This window comes from Protopterus annectens, chromosome 15.part0, assembly GCF_019279795.1.
Source record: "Protopterus annectens isolate FY-2018-M chromosome 15.part0, PAN1.0, whole genome shotgun sequence".
NCBI classification, from domain to species: Eukaryota; Metazoa; Chordata; order Ceratodontiformes; family Protopteridae; genus Protopterus; species Protopterus annectens.
Window position 1 is genome coordinate 671,619,072 of NC_056749.1, and position 22,800 is coordinate 671,641,871.

The 22,800-nt window shown below is 43.6% G+C and overlaps 1 protein-coding gene across 7 annotated transcripts in view; it reads left to right on the top strand.

Moving 5' to 3' along the window:
• Nucleotides 1-22,800, top strand: part of BCORL1 (BCL6 corepressor like 1) — a 1,083,397-nt gene that overhangs the window by 640,017 nt on the left and 420,580 nt on the right. The window lies entirely within an intron of this gene.

The window sequence follows — 22,800 nt, forward strand, 5'->3', positions numbered from 1 at the left end:
GGCTAAGCTTAAAGTGACCCACAAAAATGCAGCTAGCCTAGTATTTACCTATGAACCTAGTATACATTTCTGTTCTTTCAGTATAAGTTGCCTAGTTTTAAAAGAATGGGGGTTGGTATAATGGTTAAGATGTTTACCTCACAGACTGAAGATATAGGGCTTAAATCTCACCATTGACTTAAAATGACCCAAAATAGCAACTAAGCTAGTACTTGCCTATAATCCCATGAATTTGTCAGCCCCCTCTGGGTCCAGTCTGTTGGCTCATTCTTCCCTCCATGGCAGATATTATTGTAGCCCTACAACATCCTATGGGTGAGTCCCCAGAGCAGAGCAGAGGTTAACCATCTGGTGTCTTTACAACTTATGGTGATCATTGCTCAGAGGCAAGAACCCACCAGCAGAAAAATTGCCATCTTGGCCAGCCCTAGGTGGTGATTTGTTTCTACTGTGCATGCTGCTTATGGAGGACACAGTAGTGGCCCACTGAAATGGCTACAGTACCATGCATGCACCAGAACATGGCTACAGTGCATGAGTGCTGCTTGGCGTAGCTTGACATGTGCCACCGACCATAATGCTGCCGTACCATTCCACTGCCTCTGCTAGGAGTCAGAGCCATATTAGATTGGAACACATTCCTCCACCTTCACCCTCAAAAGATAGATGTACCAGCATTGAGCACTTGCTTCCACCATCTCTCACCAGCTCCACCAGCTGTCAGGGCGAACCTGGGTTATCTGAGTGGTAGTTGGGATTGTATTCCTTTTCACTAATGAGCTGGGTTAAAGGTAATCACTTTAGTGGTTACTGCAGCAGCTTTGGTGTTAACAGTCTGAAACTAGTACTTTTGTAGTCATTTCATTAGTCATAACTGCAGCCTTGCTTATATCATCTAAGCCTAGTACTTGTAACCTGTTTAACTGTAGCATTGATAGCATATTGATAGTTATAGCAGCAGTAGCTTTACTGATAATATATAAGTCTAGTACTTGTAACCACTTAATTCATTTATTATTTAATAGCAACAGCCTTGCGGATAACATCTAAGCCTAGTACTTGTAACTGCTACAGTAGTTATAGCAGCAGCCTTGTTGCTAACATTCTGAGCCTAGTACATGTAACCTCTTCATTTGTTATAGCAGCAGCCTTGCTGATAGTAGTCTGAGCATAGTACTTGTAACCTCTTTGCTAGCTGTAGCAGCAGCCTTACTGGTAACATCAAAGCCTAATTCTTTTAACCTATTTGCTAGTTGTAGAAGCAGCCTTGCTTTTGCCTAACATTAACCCAAGGGCAGTTAAGGACTGCATTAGATTCTGTAGCATCTCAGTATTGTATGACACTTCAGTTAGAATACATGCAGCTTAACTCTCTTCAGCAGTAGTGTGTGCAGCAGTAAATATATATTGTGCATTTACTTAATTATTAGTTCTTCTCACATTGTTGAACTAATTACAAGGACCCTTCTTGATGGATCCTACTTTGGGATAGACATCTCCACCATTCAGAACTTAACTCTTATTGTTTTTGTTGTAGTAAAGTCCTGCCCTGAGGGATGTCGAAGGGCCTGGCAGATATGTGTTGTTTAAATTGCCAGGTTCATTAGGACACTCATCCATACAGCCTGCCTTTGTTTCATTTCCTGCTTACATTTTTCATAACTTGATCATTACCATTATCTGTAAATTTCTGCTTTTGCATTCCTGAGTTGCATCATACTAAGTGTCCATGTCACTGTGAGGTTACCAAAGAAGACCCACACATGAATTACCTGTTCTGTCTTGAGGAAAAGCACAACACTAATCAATTCAACAAGTGCCACAGGTTCAGCACATTCACTCAGTATCAAAGGACAAGCAAGTTGTTCTACTTTCGTAGATGGTGGCATTTGGAGACCAGTGTGAGGATCATGTCTTTGGCTTTCATCAGAACATCATTATGAGACCATTTCCAGCCATGAAACTCTTCAAAGTTAGCTCAGTTTCCAGCTGGCTGTCCATCCCCTAATCCTTTCAGATGGTGCATGGTGTTCTGCTTCTCAGCTGTTGACGTTTTTAACCCAAAGTAGTCCTTGGCTTTGGTTAAGGAGCTTAGAGGTGGGAAGAACACTGTGTGCTTTCATCTTTTGGGAGGCCTGCATGTCAAGGATGTTCTTTGCTGGATCACACTGTAGCAGTCACCATTATAGAGATGTCTTCTTCTGGCAATGTCAGATGCCCAGCCTGAAGAGTTTCAGAGCTGACCATCCTTCCACAGGGTCTGGGCTGACATCGCCTTTGAATATCCTCACATATCTGGTAAAAAGGTGATGTGCACTATACAATCTTAAGTTCTTCCTTGCCTCGTAACATATTTCAACAATATATTCCATCTCTATCCAGCATTGGTCCAAGACTGTGACTAGAGAGCATGTGGTATGTAAGCAGCTTGTTGAGGATCATTTTATTACTTTTCATTCTTAAATTTGGTTTGTTTGTATTCGGTTTTTGAAGGCAGACATCTAGAAAGCAAACTACCGTGCAAGAAGGAAGAGGATATGACTGATCTAGAAAGAGTAAACAGCTGTGGCTACAGATATCAGATACCACATAAGGATTACCACATCTGTATTGCCTAGCTTCAGAGCATGAAGTGAAAAATTGCAGTGTTAACCAGGGCTTTCATCCAAAGATGTTAAGTCAAGGAAGCAAACCCTCCAGGAGTACCAGATGAAAAAAGACTCACACCCTTGTTAGACCAACCTGCTATGTCTACAGATCCACAGCAGCAGGGTGACATGGGTATCCTACTCAAAAAGAAGAGATTAGATAAGTTGGAGCATGTTTAAAAAGAGAAGGAAAGGCAGACCCAGGGAAAATAAAATTTTTCAGGGACCACTTGGTCTGAAGACAATCAGCTAGCTGTGGTGATCCGTGTTACTCATGTGGTGCCTGATGCTTCCCATTTGGCAGCCATTGTACCATCAAGGCCAAGAGCATCCCTTCAGACCAAAGACCTAACCTGGTGGCCAGTTGATGATGCCAGCCCTCTGGTATCTAATCCACTTAATTATTAAGGATGGGGAATCACAGGACATACAGTAATACTGAAAGAGGATGTCTGTACATGTCATTTAAGACCCAGGAATGTTTACACTTCCATTCACAAATCTCCATTAGCCACCCACACTCACATAACTCCAGTGCTTGGCACCAGGGTGCCTGTCATGGCTAAACTTCTGTCTCGTGGTGGGTCTTCTGCCCCTTGCCACCAGCCAGCCTCCTTCTCAAGACTGGGATAAGTGGGCTCTGGGTTTCCTTCAGCTCTTGTGTAGCCTACAGTGAGATTCTGAACAGTCTTCTGTGTTTGGAGTCACTTCCACCTAAAAAGAGGGAGGTCTGTCTAGTGCAATACTTTGACTCCTCTACTTCTTTAGAGAATGTAGAAGTCAATTATTGGTTGCAGCTTTCCCCCCAACTGGCTTGTGATACAGAGAGTGAGGATATTTTGGCAGTGGCAGTGCCCCAATGGACAGGTAATTTCAGGAAACTCTGTCATTCATGATGGAGCACTTTAAATAGCAGTCTCAAGAGACTTTTGCTTCCCAGAAGAAATATCTGGACTTTTTGGGTCTTGGGCCTCCAAAGCCAGTCAGTATCCCTCCAATCTAGAAATCACTGTTGGATATCTTTGAAACAACTTCCATACTCCCAAACCCCCAAGAAATCTAGCTGTTTCCACATGTTGTAGAATTCTTCCAAATATGTGCACAAGACCCAAGTGCACATCCAGATGCTGTGTCTTGGGAACCTGCTGAGGGAGCTAGGATGGCTCCACAATAAGACATTTTTCACAATAACAGTAGAACCAGATTGCTTGACCAATTGTAGGAAAGAAAAAGTGTACACTTTTATCAACCCTGTCCTTCAGGGCCAGAATCAGAGGTGCAGGTAGGAATTCTGGAGAATGATATCCCCCATTCTGGCACCCCCCCCAACTTTAAGCTGAAGAGGAAAAAAGTCATCTCCTCAGACATGAAGAGCAAGAAATATCTTCCTTCCTTTTAAACTCCCAACAAACCACAGTAGTTTATGTCAGGCATGGAGCACTAAAGCTCTTTAGTTCTGACAACAAATACAATACTAGCATTAATTTCTGAATGTCTGTAATACACTGAAGACTAATTAACATCTCCAGATCATGCCTCCTAACACTTTGCACCCAGGGCAGCTGCCCCACCCTGCTTTGCATCTGTCCTGAACAGAGTCTTAATCATCACCAGGATGGCTGTGAAGGAGTGCAGAATGAAACTATGAAGGCATCCCTGATTAACCATGCACAGACTTGATTACAGCTGGGAGGGCATACTACAAAAATAGTCGGTCATAAGTAGACAGTTTTGGCTGAGTCCCTTTGTGAGGACGTGTGCAAATCCTTAGTGCCCCTTTGACTCAGATGTTCTTCGTGTTTCACTGTTGCAGTCATCACCTGTGGGTTATCCCTGCTGTGGTAGCCCTCGGTCAGCCTGAATACCAGAGTCAATGTTTTTTGCCCCGGCTGCCGTCGCCTTTAGTCTGACATCAGGTCGTCAGTGCTATAAAGCAAGGCAGCCAACGTCATTACATCAGTCTTTCTTGCCATGGAGCCCATAGCAGAAGCAGTTTACATGAGTGCTGGTCGGTCACTACCAGAAGTTGAATTTGAGCAGAAAACGTCTAAAGCTAAGTACCCCATTGGGGACCTTTTTTCTTGCATTAACTGATGTCCGAAAAAGTTAACTGTCTCGTCTGTGGAAAGCAGATCCCACACCGAGACTTTCATTCTTACTGCATCACTTGTTTAGGCCCAGACCACAACATCCCCTGTTCCTGGTTCTGTGCCCTCTTTATTTATTTATTATTATTTATTTACTGACATTTGTTAACCGGGTTAGTCCAACTGGGCTTGGGACCCATTTTCAGTGGAGACCCGAGGAGAAAAGCTCCAGGAAATGCAGCAGTTTACAATAGAGGTTATACAATCACTAAGTATGTCTTTTACAAGCACAGTTTACACAAATAGATGATAATACTTAAAAAAAAAGAAAAAAGTTATACAGTGTTGAATATGAACAAATTGGTTTCACAATATATATGTTAGACAAATCAAAGAAAATTAAAGGCAGTATACCTGTATTATATTACAGGGTAGCAGTGTAGTTTCATATTTACATATTTACATTAATGGTTTGTTTTGTCAGTGCAGGTATCAGAGATTTGGGGAGAAAAAAAGGCTTGATTTGGTCAAAAACAGTTTAAGAAAAAAGGGGGGAATGACATAGGGTATGGGGAAAGTTATCAAGTTGGGGCTTGGCAAGGACAGATTTTAGTAGATGAGCCTTGAGTTTTTCTTTAAAGTGGGATGGATGAATGATGGAACAGATGTCCCTGGGACGTTTGTTCCAGGTTTGGGCAATGGAGGATTTGTAGAGGTATTTGCCGATAGTTTTTTGGGTTGGTGGGTTTGTAGCAGTAGTTGGTTAGAGGTACGAAGAGTACGGGGAGAAGAATAGATTGAGATGAGAGAAGAGAGGGTAGGGCAGAATGAAGGTTTGTAGAGAAGAGAGTGTAGCATTTGAAGTTGAGATAGCTGCAATAAGTGGGGAAATTCGAGCCAGTGTAGGGAGGTATAGGCAGTGGTGTGCATTATATGGTGAGTTTGTAACAAATATAGCTATCTTATGGTATGTTTGTTGAAGTTTGTTTAAGGTAGTAGTTTGGATATGGGTAAATATAGGGGCAGCATAAAGAAGGGAGGGAAGGAGAAAAGCTTGGGAATGGGATAGTCTGGCATTGGATGTTAGGTATATCTTTTGTTACGATATAGAAGACCTAGTTTCTGGTGAGTCTTTTTTATACTGTGAAGTAAGTGTGTATTAAACTTCAGTTCATCATCGATAATGACTCCTAGAAGTTTAGTTTGGGTTTCAAGTTTGATAGTAGTGTTATTTGAAGAAGTGATAGTAAAGGTGGATTTGTGGTAAGAGAGAGTGGGGAAGAAAAAGTAATAGTTTGGTCTTTTTGGGGTTGAGGATCAGTAGGTTATTGGTTAGCCACTGTTCAGTAGAGAGGAAGGTCTGTTGAGTAAGAGTATGAAGTTCGGATATGCTGTCAGAGAAGCATATGAGGGTAGAATTGTCAGCATATTGGATGAGGGAAGATTGTTTGCAAGATGTGTGGAGGTCATTAGTGAAGATGTTAAAGAGGAGGGGTCCCAAGATGGAGCCCTGGGGAACTCCTGTTGGAACATGTATAAAAGGAGAAGTGGAAGAGAGCCATCTTACTGATTGTTTCCTGTGAGTTAAGTAGCTAAAGAACCAGGTAAGGGTGGAGGTAGATAGGTTAAGATTATCAAGTTTGGATAGCAGTAGGGGATGTGAGACTGTATCAAAGGCTTTTGAGAGGTCAAGGAAGACACATGATAGAAGTTTATTTTTGTCCAGGGCATCAGCAATGGTATGGGTAAAGGATAGTAGGGCAGTAGTTGTGCTGTGGTGAGGGCGGAAGCCATGTTGGGTGAGGGTGAGGAGATTGTTGGAGCAGGTAGTTGAGTAGTTGGGAGTGGACACATTTTTCGAGAATCTTAGAGAGGAGGATAGGATGGCTATACGTCGTAATTAGAAGGGTCAGTAGAATTGCCACCTTTGTGCAGGGGAATGGTGAAAAGGGATTTCCAGAGAGTGGGGACAGTGGATTCTTGTATAGATCTGTTAATTAATATGGACACTGGGTAGGCTATGGTGTCTGCAGCTAGTTTGAGGAAGGTAGGTGGTAGATTATCAGTGGAGGAGGAACAGGGTTTGAGTTTATAAAGAAGAGATCTTATATAGGAGGTGGAGACAGGATGTAGTGAGAATGGAGGATTGTCAGGTAGGCTGGGTGGGGTAGACAGGGGAGTAGTCTTACAGTTTGATGGGATGAGTGACTGAATAGTATTGATAAAGTGATTGTTAAGAAGGATAGCTGTGTCTAGAGGATTTGTGTTGGGGTAGGGGCTGGGTGTTGATGGATGGCATGAGGCCAGGATTCTGTTTATTGTAGTCCAGAATTTCTGAGGGTTTGATTTGTAAGTAAGTTGGCCAGAGTTGTAGAATGACTTTTTATCTGCATTGGCTTGTTTCTTAGTAAGGTTTCTGAAGTGCTTGTAGTGGTGAAGGTGGGATAATTCTTTGGTTTTGGTCCATGCTGTCCAGGCTTTATCTCTGTTGAGCATGAGGGACTTAGTTTGTTTGGAGAGCCATGGGGCGTGATTGGGTTGTATTCAAATTCTTCTAGAAGGAGCAAGGGAGTTAAGGGTATTCAGGAAGATGTTATTAAAGCTGCTGACTGCCTCATCTAGTGGGATATTTTTTAGGAAGGACCAGTCAATGGAAGATAGATTTGAGTTGAGTTGTATTAGATTAAAATTGGTGAGTGTATGGCAGTCCCAATATAGATGATGTTTGGGGGGGTTGAGTGTTGAATCTGAGGACAGAGGTGGGGAGGTGAACACTAAGTTGGTCTGGTAGAGTAAAAGGGTTGTGGTAATGGTGGGGGCAGTTGGTAAGTATCCAGTCTATTATGGAGCTAGAAGATGTATTTCTGTGGAGTCGGGTGGGGGACGATATGAGTTGATGGAAGCCATGTAAGTTAATACTATTTTGGGGAGAGTCAGTTTTCAGTTTGGACCAGTCTAAGTTGACATCTTCCAAGATGAGGGTTTCATAAGTTATGTTATGGGAAAACCAAGACAGTATGTTTTCAAGAGTGTTTAGATTGTTTCCAGGAGGGATATAGATGGAAGCAATAGCTATTTTCTTATAAGGGTTGAGGTGGCAGTTGAGTATTATAAGTTCTGCTGGGTGAAAGTTGGGGACTGTTATGGGAAGTGGTGATAGATTGAGGTTGTTAGAATGGAGGATGGTGACTCCACCAACTTTTTTTGGATATCTGTCTGAGCGATATATGTTATAGCCTGGTGGGAGAATTTCATTGTCAGAGATATGTGGTTTAAGCCAGGTTTCAGATAGTGTGAGGATGTGAGGGGTTGTATGGGTTATCCAGGCATGGAAGTCAGTGATTTTGTTGGCTAGGCTTTGAATATTTAGAGAGTATATGGCAAGGTGTTTGGAGGGGGATGATCCAGTTGTAGTGGGCAGGGAAGGTTGAGAATTGTTTGATGAAGGAGGGGGGGTTTGAGGATGAGCCATGTGGGTGGCTGAGAGTGGGGGAGGTTGGGCCAGGGTTGGGGTGTATATCCCCTGATAACAGTGTGCTAGTAGTGGGTAGTGAGAGTAGAGGGAAGTGTGAATGTAGTTTGCAGAGTTTGGTTTTAGATTTAGAGTTAGGCAGAATTGTGTGCACTTGGGGTAGTTTGTGTGTACATGTGACAGGGAGGTTAAGGCAGGAGAAATGAAGCAGAAGGAGGATGTTGTGAAGTTTGCAGAGTTGAAGGTGGTTGCGGAATGTAGTCTTAGATAGGGGTGGTGGAAGTGATAAGAGGTTTGGGTTGAGAGGAGAAATAGGAATGGGATAGAAATAATATGATGTTTCATTTTTATATTGGGGAGGAATAATATGATAGAGTTCTTAATTACAGAAGTAGTTTGGAGTAAGGAGTGATGTATTAAAAAGGTTGTATCAGGTTACAGGGGAAAGGCAGGTAGAGTCGGTACACAGTTGTTAGAGCTAATTCAGGAAGTTAACAGCTATTGGATGGTTGGGGGAAGGGGTGGGACAGGATGGTATAAAGGAAATTTGTAATGGGGGTGGGTGAGATTGGGGGTAGAGTAGGGGAGCGAAGAGAGCCCGAGCGTAGTGAGGGCGAACTGAGCGGGGTAAACACCCGGGACCAGAAAGACCAAGAAAACAATCAGTAAGAGAGATATTGCTACTGGCTGGGAAGAGGAGGATGGAGGGGATACTGGAAAGCAAAGCTTAGAGTTAGCAGAGAGAGAGATAAAGGCAGGAAGGCTTTAGGGAAAAAGGAGAGAAACCAAAGGTCTGAGGTTAATAGGTAGTAAAAAAGTGCAAAGAGAGAAAGTCTCTAGCAATGGAGTGTAAGAGCCCAAACAGTGAGGCTTTAGGGGGAGGCACAGGTAATACAGAGGATAGAATCACAGGAAGGCAAAGGCTATATGAGGGAGTCTAGTTTGGAAATGAGAGAAAGTCAGAGGAATGTGCAAGGCAAGGGAGGGATCAAGAACAAGGAGTAAAAGGGTGAGGAAGAGGAGAACAAGAGAGAATATAGGGAGGTTGGAGCTGCTAACGTCTTGTTGTCAGGAACAAATAGGTAATGCAGTTAATTCACATCAGGTTTCTAGCTAGTACAGTTACAGTTAGGCAAAGTAATGGAGTTTACAAATAGTTATGGTTTCCTTTGCAATAAGTCATTCGCTGGAACACATACTTAAGTGGTCCGTTTGGAGGATAGCAGCAGGGTTGATGGCCAAATAAAGGGAGGATGTCCGCGAGATTAGTGTTTCTTTGTAGTAGCTAGGTGAACCATAGAGAGAGTTCTGCTAAGGGCTAAAAACAAAAATGAGGGGGGGTAGTTATAGCACAAGAGGGGGCTATAAAAAGACATAGATAAGTGTATTGATATAATACAATTATTATATTTGTGTACTACAAGAGAAACAAAAGGAAACACTAACTATAGAGTTCTGCCACGTCTTAGTGGTTTAAGGAACAAATGCCAGAAATACCTCATTGGGTTAGCTTTACAGACAATACATTTGTATAAAAACAGCATGACAGACGTTTAGTAGCCATCATTGAAGAAGTACAGATTTGTAGAACACTATTTAAACAGTTTAAATGCATAGAAAATAAGCAAACATCAATGATACATTCATTAATTAATAACACACATGTGAGTCCTTTCTGAAAAATGCTAAGTGCATATGCACTTGGCGACAAGCGAACTGATGCTTTTCATAGAAAGGCAATGGCTGATACATTCATTACCCCTTATAGCATAGTAAGTAAATCCTTTATGATAACGCTAAGCACATATGCTCTTAGCGACAGGCAGACTAAATGTATTCCAGGCAAGCAGAAACCTGAACCCATACAAGTGTTGTATACGCTACCTTATGAGTGGGGTTCCCATGGTATAGTAGCTATTATTAATTCAGATATCTTCCTGGGAAATACACTCGACTAAAAACTGAAGAAATAAGATAATAACAAAACATAAAGTGTTGGCAGGGGAGACATACTGCACAGGGTGGGTTTTGCTCTAACACAGTCGCTAACAGTTGTTAAACAGTAAGCACTAAAACTAATACGACAAAAACCCTCTCCTACCTCCGCAAAAATGGCTGTTAGACAGAAAATGCTAAACTAGTATGTCGAAATACATTCCGCAAAGGGCAGTTTACGCATTAAACCTGCTCAAATTATTATAAATGCGAGAACCATTCGCCGTAGAACTCTTTTTGTAGACTGTTATTTTTGTGTTCCATCTTCGAATTCAGATATGGTGTTCGTCAGCCAACAAGCCATTGTCATTCTGAAAAAATGTAGAGATAAAGATAGAGACAGACCACACAAGGCTAAGCCTTTCGATGATGCTACCACTAAGCAGGTCATAAGTTCTCCGGAATTCGGTGAGGTGCTTTCACACCCCCTGATGCCCGATTCGATTCTATGCAGGCCTCTGCCGAGACCCTTTCGGAGTCCGGTATGCCGCAGAAATCTACTTTGTCTTTTGAGCCTTTAGCTATCTCTGCCTTGGTTGGGTCTGTAGCTCCGACGTAGGCACCGGTTTCCGAGGAGACCTTTTGCACTACCGAATGTAGACAAAAAATTTGCATCCAACTACCGCTTCTCTGAGACCGATGGATTCTCTCAGTTCTAGAAGCCAGGCCACTCCTAGGAAATCTGCTTCTGGCCACCATCTTGCTCCTGCTCCCCCACCCCAAGCGCAAATGCTTAAAATGGTGGAGGATCTCATCTCTCTTATCTGAAGTACTCAGGCCCTTACTCCTACAAAGAAAAGACATCCTTCTCCAGAAATTATGACAGACCAAGAGTCTGAGGAATCTGATTATTCAGCTTTTGAAGAGGAACAACATCCCTTAACTGCTTATGAGGATTCAGATGCAGAGGAACCCATCCCTTCTGCCTCCCCTCCAGAGGACCTCTCATTTGGGGAAACCCTTCACTCCTTCCGGGAACGGTTTCAGTGGGAATCTCAAGACTTCCCACAGTCTAAGAAAAGAGTTAAAGAGTTTATGGACCTGCCCCAGCACAGACCCCTGGCCATCCCACCTATTTTAGAAGTGGTGGATGATGTTTTCCATGAATCCAGCTTAGCCCCTGACACCCTCCCTCCTGCTCCAAGTAAACCTGACAGGTACTACAGAATATGGGATTCTCACAAATACCTGTACATAAATCCTGCTGCAGACCCAGAGGTCATTACACAGGGACCCAAAAAACCTAAGACCAGTTCTGCTAAGAATCCTCTTCCTTCTGACAAGGAGTCCAGAGCTCTAGACAGATGGGATAAGAAAGTATACACCTCTGCAATCTTAGCTATCAGAGCACTCAACTGTCAGTTCCATATGTTAAAATATCAACAACACACTTTGGAGCAATTAAGACAAAAGATTGATAACTCTCCTGACTGTGCCAACTCAAAAGAGCTTGCAGATTTACTGCACTCTGCTTGCCAAGTGGCCAAACACTCATTACAATGTGAATATGATGCCCTAGAAGCCTGTAGCAGGGCAGCAGTGACAGGATCTGTTATTAGGAGACATGCATGGCTGAAGGAACAACCTCTCCCTGATCATGTCAAGTCTAAACGTATTGATGCATCCCTAGATAAGGAGCGCCTGTTTGGGGAAAAAGCAGAAGAAAAGCTTAAAAAGATGGAAGACAAAGCAAAAGCTATGCAAACAGTAAAAGATTTTTTTCAAGTTAACCTCCCAGATTGAGCAGGAACTTTCCCTCTAAGCACTGGGCCTTCCCTGCACCTAGCAGACAGGGCCAAGGTGAGCCCTGCAGGGACAGGCCATCCAGGCCCCTATCCCAGGGCCAGCAAAGAAGCAAACAGTGGACCACTTCCATCTCTAAGGCAGGGAGTTCTAAGCCAACCTTCTATGGCAAGCACTCACAATGACTCCCCCTCCCCCCTTTGCCCTCCCTTCAATCATCAAAAACTAGGAGGAAGGCTCACCCTCTTCAAAGACAATTGGGTTTCTGTAACAAAGGACCAATGGGTCTTAAATATCATTTCTCAGGGATACAAATTCTCTTTCAGCAAACTCCCATTTCCAAGAGGGTGCCCAGACCTACCTCCAAACCAGTGGGCAGAGGCACTGAAACAGGTCCAAATTCTCATATCCCAGGAGACAGTAGAACCTGTCCCCCAGACCAAACAGGAAAATGTTTTTATTCCAGACTATTCCTTGTTCCCAGAAAAGAGGGCACTTGGTGCCCCATCCTGCATCTATCCATACTGAACACCTCCCTGGGGGTCCCCAGATTCAGAATGCTAACGTTGCAGCAGCTGCTGCCTATGCTAACAATAAATGCCTGGCTAGTGAGACTAGACCTAAAAGATGCCTACCTCCACATCCCCATCAGGGAATCATGCAGAAAATTCCTGCACTTCAGAGTAGGCTCTCAACACTTTCAGTTCTCTGCAGTGCCCTTTGGCTTATCTACTGCTCCCAGAGTATTCACCAAATGCTTGGCCCTGGCTGTAGCATTCTGCAGACAGAAAAATATACAGAGTCACCCTTACCTGGACTACTGCCTCATTCAGGCAGAGTGCAAAGAAAATCTGCTCCAGGACCTTCTCTTTGTCAAATCACTCCTAACTTCCCTAGGGTTCACCATCAACAAGAAGAAATCAAAACAAAACCCCACCAGGAAGATCATTTTCCTGGGAGCTATGCTAGACAAAGCATCCCAAATGGCCTTCCTATCCCCAGAAAAGCAGTGCTTCCTGCCTCTCCACTTTACCCAGCTGGCTTCTAGAAGCCACCTCTCTTGTGAGGAAGTACCTGCAAGCCCTGGGATACATGGCATCTTGCATCCTTCTCATTCCTCTCACCAGGCTTCACATGAGAAAACTTCAGTGGTATTTAAAGAACCTTTGGTGTCAGCACTCAGTCCCTTGAGACCACCCTCCCTCTGAACTCATGTAAAAGGGCCGAGTTTCTCTGCTGGGCAGAGGCCTGTGCCATGAACAAGGGTCTTCCCTTCATCCTTCGTCCTTCAGGCCAGACCATCACCACCGACGCCTCAGATATTGCTTGCAGCGCTCACCTAGCAGGCAGGTGCACCCAAGGCCTTTGGGATGCCCAGCAACTTCACTTGCACATCAGTCAGAAAGAAATGATGGCAGTACAAAAGGTTGTGACATCCTTCAAACACCATCTCAGGCCAGGGGTTCTCCTTATAAAAACAGACAACACCACAGTGATGTGATATATCAACAAGCAGGGAGGCACCCAATCTTACCCCCAGTGTTAGCCATGAGCTTCTGGCTTACAGCCACCTCCATGGGGCTACACCTAATTACCCAATACCTACCAGGGGTCAACAACACACTGGCAGATCACCTAAGCAGAAACTTTCTGGACCCCACAAATGGTAGCTCCACAGGGAAATCTTTCTGCAGATCACTCAGGAGTGGGGGACTCCGGAAGTGGATCTCTTTGCCTCGCACCTCTACCACCAGTTGCAAAAGTTATGTACCAGGGAGTATCACCTCCTGGCGTGGAAGGTGGATGGCTTGGCCTTCCCCTGGAACTCCCTCTGTGTACGCGTACCCTCCTCTGCCCCTTATTCCCATGGTTCTGATCAAAATAAGGGAGGACAGACCAAAGGCCATCCTCATTGCTCCAGATTGGCCCAGACAGCATTGGTACCCCTTATTACACAGCCTGACCTTACAGCCCCCAAAGCAGCTTCCCCTGATCTCAGACCTCTTGACCCAGGAGAGCGAGAAGGTACTGCATCCAGACTTACAGACTCTCAATCTTTCAGCATGGCTTATACCTTAAAAGCTAACAAGGAGTCCCTGTTAAGCAAATAGGTCCTAGACATCATCACAGAGGCCAGAAGGCCCAGCATAAGAAAATCATACGCAGGGAAATGGAAAAGATTCTGCTCCTGGAAACAATCCAAGGGGGACAGTACTTCCCAACCTTCCATCCCTCTTATCCTGGATTACCTAGCAGAGTTGCTCAATAGTGGCCTCTCTTTCTCCTCTATTAAAATTCATGCCTCTGCTATTTCTGCCCGTTATGATTCAGACCCACCCTGTGGTGGTGGTGCTGCTGTAGCGTTGTCGCCTCACAGTAAGACGTTGTCCTGTTCGATTCTCAGCTAGAGCGTCTTCTGTGTGGAGACATGCATGAATGGGCGTACCTTCGTTGAAGGTTGTGCGTCAGGGCCGGCAACTCGGCACGTAAAAATCTACTGCCAATCATTAGCGGACTGGAGTTCCACTGTGGCGACCCCTAACCGGGAAAAGCCGAAAGACACAACATGATTCAGACCCACCCCTCTTCTCTCATCCTTTGATTAAGCAATTCCTCAGAGGAGCTTCTAATATCAGACCTCCCAGAAGGCCTCCCACGCCACAACTGGGACCTGAATTATGTACTAGAAAAACTAACCTTACCTCCTTTTGAACCTGCCGCTTCTACAGAATTGAAATTCCTCTCTTGGAAGACTGCCTTCCTACTGGCTATCACCTCAGCCAGAAGGGTATCAGAACTTCAGGCTCTCATGGCTGTCGAGCCCTTCATCATTTTCCATGCAGACAGGGTCTCCCTGAGGACTAACCCCTCCTTTATGCCCAAGGTGGTATCTGATGTGACCTTTAACCAGGCCATACACCTATCCACCTTCTTTCCCAACCCTCAAAACAAGGGGGAAAGAATTCTACACTCACTAGACATACACAGACAACTCCGATGCTATTTGGACCGTACTAAGCCATTCAGAAAAACATACCAACTACTTGTAAGCTTTGCCCCTGGGGCAGAGGGGAAGCCCATCTCCAAACAAACCATTTCCAAATGGATTTCACACTGCATCCATTTCTGCTACAGACTACATAGGAAACCCACCCCTAAGTCTATCCATACCCACTTCAGTAGGGCACCCACCGCTTCCACAGGCTTCCTCAGAGGAGTCCCCACCAGGGACATCTTGGAAGCAGCCACCTGGACCTCTGTCCATACCTTTACAAAGCATTACCACCTACCTCTCTTTTCTAAGTCTAGGGCAGGGTTTGCCTCTGCAATTCTGCAGGGCCTACTGACCCATACCTATGACTCAACCTGTCCTTCAACCCCTCTCTTCAGCTTTGGGAATCCTCCCACAGATGATGACTGCCACAGTGAAACACGAGGAACATAAGTACAGTTGTGTGCATTTACCATAAATGTAGATGTTCGAGTGTATTCACTGTTGCAGTCTTGGTTTCCCTCCCTCCACCCCCCATTTAACATCTTCCCCTAGGGGGATATAAGCTTCCCACGGTGGCTTTTAGCCACCAGGACCACTTTTCCCTTTTCCCTTGTGCTTCTGACAGGTTATGGCAAGAAAAACTGATGAAATGACGTCGACTGCCTTGCTTTATAGCACTGATGACCTAACGTCAGACTACAGGCGATGGCAGCCGGTGCAAAAAAATTTACTCTGGTATTCCGGCCGACCAAGGGCTACCACAGCAGGGATAACCCACAGGCGATGACTGCAACAGTGAATACACTTGAATGTCTACATTTACGGTAAGTGTACACAACTGTACTTTGCTCTTCATACTCCATCATAAAATGTGTCCGGAAGTTTGGAGGATAAAGGAAAGGCTGTGGGAGTCAGTCAAACACCTGTTTTACCCTCATGTTCCCAAGTACATCCGAGATTACCTCTTTAAGTAAGGTGTTTACTAACAGAGGCAGGGTAAAAGCTAGCAGCCAAAAAGTAAAAATGGATTAGAAGGTTATACAGAAGAGGAAGTAATAGGACAAAGGAGAGGTCTGGGACACCAAGGAATCAGCTCCCAGAGGAGAACAGCTGTAGCAGAACCAGCACCCCCCCCAAAAAAAATAAATAAATAAAGACCCCATCCCTTTATCCCAACCCTCACACATTGCCCTAAGGTATGTGGCCATTTGGCTTCCTTTTACCAGAATTGTTCAGACATAACTACAGATTAGAGATTCTTACAAACTTACTCCAAAGTATATGGATGCAATTTTGCAGCCAGACCAGGAAAAAGGAGACTGCTGTCTGTTCAGATATGCAAGAAACTCCTAGTTGCTCCTTTCTTAGCAGAATTATTAGTACAAGGAACCATCAAGCCAGTTCCTCTTGACAAGGAAACCGAAGGGTTTTACTGTTTGTTGTCCCAAGAAAAGAGAAATTCTGGAGATTCTTAAAAATTGCAGAATTCAGTGTGTTGACCTTGGATGTGTCTTGCCCCTCCTAGGCAGTAAAGCTCTTTTGGTGACATTAAACCTCAAAGATTCCTTCCTCCACTTTCTCCTTTCCAAAAGACACAGGAAGCATCAAAGGTTTGTGCTATAGGGCTCACCGTTACCAGTGTATTTCCATGCCCTTTGCTTTGGCTACTGCATACAGTGATTTTACAAAATGGTACCAGTGATGGCGTAATACAGGGGTGAGGGCATCCACAGTTACCCTTACCTAGATGATTGCCTGATTCAGATACAAACTCAGGAGGAGATGCAGAAGGCACTGGAGTACACCATAAGACTGCCTCAACAGACTAGTTTTCCCTAAGTGAGCAGAAGTCCATGTTATGCCCAACCAGAAAGGTAGTCATCATTGGGGGTCCTTCTGGACTTCAGTTCAGTGAAAGTGTACCCCAACAGGAAAATGTGGAATATCTTACTGCCTTCTTTCCTGACATGGTAGGGAGATCATTGGTAATGGTCAAGGAGCTAAAGCATTGTGGGCCACATAAGCTACTGGCTAACCAGTGTCCAGTTGCTCAGCTTGGGTTATCTGGAATAGCTCTGGGTGAAAGCTGGACATAAAACCAATCAACCTGCCAGATATGAGCTAAGAATCGCTACACTCAGTGTTGGTTCACTGACAGGATGGAGCTTGGAAGTGGATGATATGATGGTAAGGAGGAGGCTGGACATCCTCTGTATCCAGGAGACAAGATGGGCATTGCAGCAAAAACACTTAGCTTGGGGTCCAGAGTCTACTACACAGGAGGAGGAGGACAGGCTAGAAATGGTGTGGGAATTGTCGTGAGTGAGAGGCTGTAGAGGGCAGTGAGAGATATCATCAGAATTAGAGACAGACTCATGGCAATCAGACTTTAGTCTAACGATAGGGCAATATTCATAATCTCGGCGTATGCCCCACAGTAGGGTTGTAATAGTGAGGAAAAGCATGAATTCTGACAGCAGTTGCAAAACCTACTAAATAAAGCAGGACAACTTGAATTGCGTTTGATAATGGATGACCTGAGTGCACATATCAGGACAGACAGAACAGGATTTGAAGGCTGGTGGGGTCTACATAGGTGGAGCAACAGGATTAAAGAAGGAAAAGCCATTCTAGACTTCTGTCTGGCAAATGGCTTGATAGTAGCCAACATAAGATCACATTCAAGAGTGGCCAGCATTCAACTCAGCTAGGAAGGAAGGAAAGAGCACTGGTAGACTCAGTGATTGCAAAATCCTCCTCAATGAAGCAGTTAGTTTACAGTATAAACCACTGGTTACCACAATCAGCTGTAAGCAGTGGTCAAAGAGGGCTCTATGGTCAACAGAGACCAGGCTGAAGACCAGGAAGTTTACTGGAGAGAAAGCACAACAGTTTGAGAAATTAGTCAGGGCTGTAGCACCTCAGGAAGAGGAAATAGGTGGAGTTGAAGAGGAATGACAGTGCCTCAAAACAGCATGTGTGAGGACTGCAAAATGGATATATGGCCAAGCCAAGTAAGGTACATAAGGAAAGCTGATGGTGAAATGCAAAAGTCCAGGAAGTCATCAAAAGAAAAGAGGAGTGTAGGAAAAAGTGAAAGGTTAGGAAGAGATACTGTTTAGCTGACAAACAGGCTAAGAAAGGAGTTGCAAGAGCAAAGAATAAAGGATCAGAGGCACTTTACCAGTGTCTGGAAAGTTATTCAGTAGGTGGCACAAAGAAAATATGTCAGGTTCCAAGGCAAAGACAAAAAACATAAAGTAGATAGTCAGACACCCTTCATAAGTGATGCCAGCAACAACCCGCTCACAAGTCCACAGGGCATCAAAGATAAATGGAAGGAGTACTTCCAGCAACTTCTGAATGAAGAAAACTCCTCAGAAGCAGTAATACTAAGACACACAGACTATGATGAGAGAATTGCAGGAGTTCACCATACAAGAAGTAAGAGTAACACTATGGAAAATGAAGTCAGGGAAAGCAGCAGGCTCAGATGAGGTCACAGCAGATATGATAAAAGATGTTAGGTGAGATTAGGGAGAAATGTCTCCTAGGGGATTCATAGAAGTATGGAGAGAAAGGTGTATCCCAGATGACTGGAGAATAAGCATACTAGTGCCAATGTACAAGAACAAAGGGGACATCGGCAACTGTGGGCAGTATGGATGTATCCAGCTCTTATCACACTGCACAAAAGTTCTGGAGAGAGTGACTCATAAATGGATACACAGAGTAGTAGAAAGTAAGCTGGGAGATAAGCAGTTTAGATTCAGGTCAGGATGTAGCACAACCAACCTGATATTTGCAGCAAGACAAATACTTGAGAAGAAGCTAGAAATGAGGAATTAGTCCAACTGTGGGTACTCCTGGACTTGGAGAAAACATATGACAACGTCCCAAGAAAGCTGATTTGGCCAGTCCTTCACTATTTTGAAGTCCCAGAAACATTGGTAGAATTAGTGCAAGCTATGTACAAGGTCCCAATGAATCAAGTTTGAACAGTGGTGCAGTCTCACAGAGGGCTTCCCAGTAGGAGTGGTTGTGCGTCAGGGTTCATCTCTGAGGCCACAGCTGTTCATACTGGTGATGGACTACATTAGTAAACAGATCGGATGGGACAGATGAACAAATTTGCTGTATGCAGACAATGTGGCATTACAGGCAGACTCTGCACAACAACTTCAGCAAAGGATAGTAGGATGGAATGCAAAACTGAAGGCACATGTGATGAAATTAAGCACAGATAAGACAATGGTAATGGCAGCAAATGGGGGACTCAGAAGAAGCTGGGAATTGAGATAGAAGGGAAGTAGTGTAACAGGTTAACAGCTTCAAGTATGTGGGAGGGGTAGTTGAGAAAGGAAGTCTGAATGAGAAGGTCAAAACTAAAATCAGAGGGGCTACAGCCAACTGGCATAGACTGGCAGGTGTAGTATCTGACAGTAAAGTGTACAAAAGCATTGGTGCAACCAGTACTACTGTATGGTACAGAAACATGGGCAGTAAAAGCAGAGCAGTTGAGGAAGCTAGAGGTGATGGAGATGAAGCGCCTGAGACAGGTGGTAGAATGCACACCAACAGACAAAGAAATGAGAATGTAAGAATAGAAACCAAAGCAGCTTCAGTTGCAGAAAAGGCCAAAGAGAACAGATACAAGTTGTTTGGGAACGTGTGCAGAAATACAGAAGACAACCTGGTGAAGATGATTTTGGACAGACAGGAAGATGGCAAGAGGAAACAAGGGCATTCAGCAGAGTTAAATGGATTACGTGAGAGGAGACCTGCAAAGAAAAGCATGAGTGTCGAAGAAGGTAGGAGAGTGATATTGAACAGTGAGAGATGACGACAGTTGACATGGCATCCTGACCTCATGTAGAAAAATGGGAAAAAGTGGGTTGATAATGATGGCATCCACTGTACTGTGATAGCATCCCTAGCCAGGGGTCTTTGTTAGTATGTCAACAGCTTGCATTACCTAGAGGCTAAACATCAAACTGGAAAGATCAAAGTGCACAATATTGAAGCCGTAGAAGTGAATGGGGAAGCTATTATGTGAGATAGCAGAACAGTAGGAATCATGGAAATGGCCCTTTACCTTCTGTAGTACGATATCAGAGTTGGTATATTTTATTTATTTTTTATTTATTTTACATTTGTTGACCGGGATAGTCCAACTGGATGCTTGTCCATTTTCAGCGGAGGCCCGGGGGGAAAAGCTCCAAGGGTAAGCAGATACAGCATTACATAATACCAGCATTACATATTACAAACAGACTATTTACAGAGATTACATAAGTAAGCAAGTTAAACAAGTTCCACAGGTTACAGTTAATCCTGAGCACATGTCAGGATTAAATTAAATTACACAGTAAACTGGTTAACAGATTTTTACACATTCTAGAGAGAGTTAGCCAGGTTTGATACATTGACATAGCCAGTTAAGTGACAAATGTTGTTTGAGTCTAGTTTAAAATTGACCTAAGGTGGAAAGTAAGGTAATATCAGCTGGAAGAGAGTTCCAGGATCTACTTACAGAGTTTGCAAAGAGAGAATCACCAGCTGTTATTAATTTTGCTAGTCTGAATTAGTAGTTTGTTAGAGGATCGAAGCGGTCTAGGATTGTTATAGGGGGTGATAATATTTTTAAGTGCAGGAGTATTGTCCGGATTATAGAGGATTTTATAGGCCATAATCAGTTGGTTATACTGGATTAGGCTGGGTAGTTCAAGCCAACCAAGCTGATTTAGATTGATGCAATGATGTGTCCTAAAAGGCAGCCCAGTGGCAAACCTGGCAATGTGGTTGTAGCAAATTGAGAGTTTGTTAAGGACAGTCTTGTTCAAATTTGAGAGTAGAGGGGATGCATACAGAAGGGTTGAAAGAAGGTGAGAGCGAGCTATGGCAATTTTAGCTGGAGGGGTTAGGAAGGCTTTTATTCTGTAAAGTGACCCTAGTTTTTTATTGATGGTTTTGATAGTTTGGTTAACATGTAGGTCAAATTTTAGATTATTGTCTATGATGACACCTAATAGTTTTGTAGATGGGTCAGGGGAGATTATTGTGCCATCATTTGATTTTATGGTAAAGGTGAAAGCAGTAGACCTATGTGTTGGTGAAAATAACAGCATTTTAGTTTTTTTGGGATTTAGGATCAGACGATGTTCAGAAAGCCAGTTTTCTAGTGTATTAAAGGTGGTCTGGGTAACTGACCATAACTCTACTGGAGATGTGGCTGAGCAAATCAGAGTAGAGTCATCAGCATATTGGATACAGCTGACTTTTGGGATGACAGTATAAAGGTCGTTAATGAAGATGGAGAACAGCAAGGGCCCTAGTATAGAGCCTTGTGGTACTCTGAGGGTGTTAGGTAGAAGGTTAGAGAGTTTGTTCTGCCAGAGGACAGCCTGCTGTCGACCATTCAGGTAGGATTGAAACCATTGGAGGGCTCCAGTATCTAGACAGAATGTTTGCAGGGTGTGGATTAAAAGTTGGTGATCAACCATATTGAATGCCTTGGAAAGATCCAAAAAGAGGGCTGAGGATATATAATTATTGTTGCGATTATGGTTTATGGTGTTAGTAAAGGCTAGGAGGGCTGAAGTAGTGCTGTGATGAGGATGGACGCCATGCTGAGTGTCTGCCATAAGGCGATTTTGGATTAAGTGGTGCATGAGTTGTCTATGAATACATTTTTCCATAATCTTTGCAAGTGGAGAGAGTATAGCTATTGGCCTATAATTGGAGAATTCAGTAGGGCTGCCTCCTTTGTGAAGTGGGATTACATAGGATATTTTCCAGATGGTGGGAATTTTAGCTTCTACTATGGTTCTATTGATTAGCATTGAGACGGGATAAGCAATAGCATCAGCTGATTTTTGTAGGTACTCGGCAGGGAGTTGATCAGCAGAAAGTGTAGTGGGTTTTAATTTTTTGATCAAGGTATGGATAAGTGAAGTGGCGACTGGTTGGAAGCTGAACGCAAGTAGGTTTCTAGGGGTGCTACTTTCAGGACCAGGGGAGCTAGGAGGTAGTTGGCTAGCTAGGGCTTGAATTGTCTCAGTAAAGAATTGGTTAAAACTATCAGAAACATCTTCAGGGGTTTTATCAATAGTAGTATCAGAGATTGGGGTTGAAGTTTGTCCAGGATGTAGTAGATTATTTAAGCCTGCCCAAAACTTCTGAGGGTTATTTTGGTTTACTGTCTGTAAATTACAGTAGTATTGTTTTGGTTTCGTTCCTGGATTGCCTGTATTTAATGTGATCTTGAGGGTCTTTAGAAGAACGCCATAAAGCCCATGCTTTGTTTCTAAGGGTAATTTTGAGTTTAGACTCTATAGAAAGCCATGGTGCAGTTTTTGCCTTGATTCTCTTTGAACGAACAGGTGCATGCAAATCAAGGATCTCAAGGAATTTGTTGTTAAAGTATGCTACTGCTTCCTGTTAAGGGGAGGTGTTTTAGAATAGACCAATTACATGAGTTTAGTTCTTGTTGGAATTTGGCAGGGTCAAAGTTTTTATTGTTTCTAACCTTTCTGAGTAAGGGTTATTGGGAATTAATGGTTTTGTGCTTAATTACATATGTGAGAAGGTGATATGTGAGAAGGTGATATATAAATAGCAGGGGGTGTGGGGAATCAGAATGCTTTGCCTCCTTGCAAACATCTGCCTTTTTGTTGTTTTGATGTTCATTTTGATATTTCCATTTTGATGTTTAGCTGTTCAATCTTTTGTGTTTTTGGTTATAAGAACTAGATCTTCCTAGCCAGAATGCATGTGAAGAAGCATCAATAGTTATTAAGGAGTACCTACGACCAGCAGTCTCAGTCCTGAAGTGTACTATCCCAGTCATATCCTGTATAA